We start from the raw sequence: 3,088 nt of genomic DNA, 5'->3' as shown, positions 1-3,088 counted from the left end.
CTGGTTTGCTGCCGCTTCAGTCATTTCTTCATCCGTAAGCGAATTAGGGGGCCGGCCCCCCGCCTCCCAAGGCCCAGAGGCTTCAGCGCACACCAGCCGGGCCACGTGTGCTCCTGCCCTGGACTGGAAATCCCCGTTTGTCGCCGGGGCGGCGCCGACTTTGGAATGTGGACTCTGCGCGGCGTGGAGGTCCCGTGCATGGGTGGCTTTGGGCGGGGCCGCGGGCCACGTCGCTGACAGCAGCGTGGGGTCCCGCCTGACCTGGCATCCCCAACGCCACGCGGGTCACACCCCACGCAGGCCCTGCACGAGCCCGGCGAGCTCTGTGTGGGGAGGGGGGGACTGTACATATAAGGGGGGGGGCGGGCTGTATTTATAACGCGGGGAGCAAACGAGGAAGTGGGACAGACGCGCAGCGGTAGCAGACTGAGGCCGAGCAGCGGGCACCACCAGGCCGCGGGCAGTTGCCTCCCGGCGGCCTAGCCCTGGAGGCTCGGGGAGGAGGGGGCGTCCTCCATGGCACAGCCCATCCCTTTTGGGCTGATTGACGCTGTAAATGCTAGTTTCCTACTTGATCTTGAGTCCAGGAGAAGCAGGTGTAGACAGCCAGCCCTGAGTCCCTGTTTTGGGGCCCCGCCTCTGCCCCCCACCCTCCTGCCCCCCTTGCTCACTCAGAGCCCTGCTGAGGCCTCACGTCCAGGGCGGGCTGGCCTCGCCTCAGACAGGTTCAGGGGCTTGGAGCAAATAATCCCTCAGAGGGGACACCAGACCCCACGCCTGGATCGGGGCCCCTGAGACCCCAGCTGGTACCCCTCCCTCCCTGGCAGCTCAGGCACCCCTCCCTCGCAGCCCAACACTGGTGGGCACACTGCTCACTCCCCTAAAATCACCCCCAGGGCCGCCTCCCGGCTGCCAGGCGCCGACTGCCCAGCCTGGCACGTAGGGGACGCACACTGTCCGCCTCTGCTCCCCCACGGCCCCGGGCTTGAGGAGGCCGAGGGCAGACCCGGAGGTCCCCGCTGCAGTCAGGCCCAGGTTCGGGGCGGCCTCAGAGTTTCACGCTAACACCTGGGTTTGGGGGGAGACATGGGCTCTGGGCTTTCGGCCCAGCTGCGGGGCGTCTGGGGCCCCCCGGGGCAAAGGGCAGCTGAGGGGCAGGGGCTCCTGGCTCAGCCCCCGCCTGGAACCCCCGCGTCCGGGTTTCCCCGCTGTGAACAGGAATAAGCACGTAATGAAAGAGGGCCCAGTGGTGCGCTGGCCGAGGAGGCCACGGGGACCAGGGGCACACGCGTGGAAGGAGGGCAGGGAGGGGCTGGACCCCAGGCCACAGACCGCCGACCCCACTCAGCATCCAGCCCTGGGTTTCTGCAGCAGGGGCGGGCGGGGGGTGGACAGGTCGGAGCTGCCAGCCTACGGGCCTGCCCCGGGCAGCTCGGGGGACAGCCGATCCTGGGAGAACTGGCCCCTCGCCCCGCGTGGGGTGGGCCCTCGGCCAGCCTGGAAGGAGCAAGTCTGGGGCGCTGGCTGCTGGCAGCCTCGCTCCCTGCCTGCACGTCATCTGTCTGGAATTCCAATGGAAAAATCTGCCTTGGCGCTGGGGCTCTTGGATTCCTGGTTTGGTGGTTAGTGGGTGTTTGGGGGCCCAGGCTGGACTCTGGCCCCCCGTCCCCCTTGCACGGGGACGTGGGCGCCCACCTCTGCTGGCTGAGTCCCCTCCTTTCTCATGCCTGGCTGGCGGTTGAGGAATGTAGCCCCACAGCTGGGGACGAGCCCTGGGCGCTTTCTTCCGGGGATGAGGGAGCCCCAGAGTCCTGTCCCCCAAGGCTGGCCCTTCAGGGGATCGGGATCAGGAAGCCCAGCCAGCTGAGTGTGTGCAGGTGTGGAAGGAGGTGAGTTCAGGCTGCCCTCCTGGACAGGGCCACGCATTGCCCCACAGGCGCTGTGCTGCCACCCACACGAATGCCAACACTCCCCATCCCACCGAGGTGTGCATGGGGAGCACAGTCTCCCCAGCAGGTGAACAGTGGTGTCTACTGCTTCAGGTGCAGCTCCCTTCCCAAAGAACGGGTTCCTGCAAAGACAAGGAGTGTGGGGAACGCAAGTGTGGGTTTCTCGTTGATAAATGACCTCCAAAGTGCAGCTGTCCCGGTGTGCCACGGAGTCCCTGGGCCTGAGCCCCCTGCAGGCAACCCTCTGGGGGGTGGGGGCCCCTAAAACAGCCCCACCAGGGCGGTGATCCGTGATGGGGGGCTGGTCCCTCCAAGCCGGAGCCGCCTGGAGCCTGGGGCAGGAACAGGCCCGCGTCCCTGGTAAACCCATCATCCCATGGCTCCCGGCCCACCGCCAGCCCGCCGCCAGCCCGCCACCAGGGAGTGAGACCTCTGCTGGGCTCTGAACCGTCCCCACCGTCCCACAGCCCCTCCACCGCCTCCCGGAGTACAGAGGACAAAGGAAATGAGGACAGGCAGCGGTCCCCGTCAAGAACACACTTCATTCACTCATTCATTCCCCACTATCCTATTGGGCCCCACAGCCTGTCCCAGGGACTAGGTAGGGTGAGGGGGTGGGGGCTGGGCGTCCAGGAGTGTGACACCCTGTAGGCCACGTGCCTGGAGGCCTGGCATCGCCCGGTCCCAGCTGCTCCCTGTCCCGGTGGCTCCGCTGCCCAGGGTCTTCCAGAGGGGCTCATGCCCCACCTGCAAAGGCCTCCCCCGCCCTGGCCCCCCGCCCCGGCCCCCTGCCCTACCAGCCCCACAGACCGAAGTCTGAATTCATGGTATGTTCAATGGAAGGCAGCCCGTGCTTCACACAGCGATTTCAGTTGCCTTTGGGGAAAAGAAATCCGTTGCCCACATGCGCCCCAAATGCCATCCACTCCAGGGGGACACAGACACAGGACCCCTCGCACCTGCTGTTCCACGCCTGCGTGTATGCAGCGAAATGGGCACAGAGACCCCCACACCAGTGCTCCTAGTTGCTTTGTGGATGATGAGCCAACACAGGGCCCACAAGCCATCAGTGGGTAATGGGGGGCAGTGCAGCCACCAGCTCCCCAGTGACAGGAACGAAGTAGCGATGACCATAGCCC

The sequence above is a fragment of the Canis aureus genome, chromosome 16, assembly GCF_053574225.1.
Source record: "Canis aureus isolate CA01 chromosome 16, VMU_Caureus_v.1.0, whole genome shotgun sequence".
Classification (NCBI taxonomy): domain Eukaryota; kingdom Metazoa; phylum Chordata; class Mammalia; order Carnivora; family Canidae; genus Canis; species Canis aureus.
Note: the sequence above shows the minus strand (reverse complement) of the source record.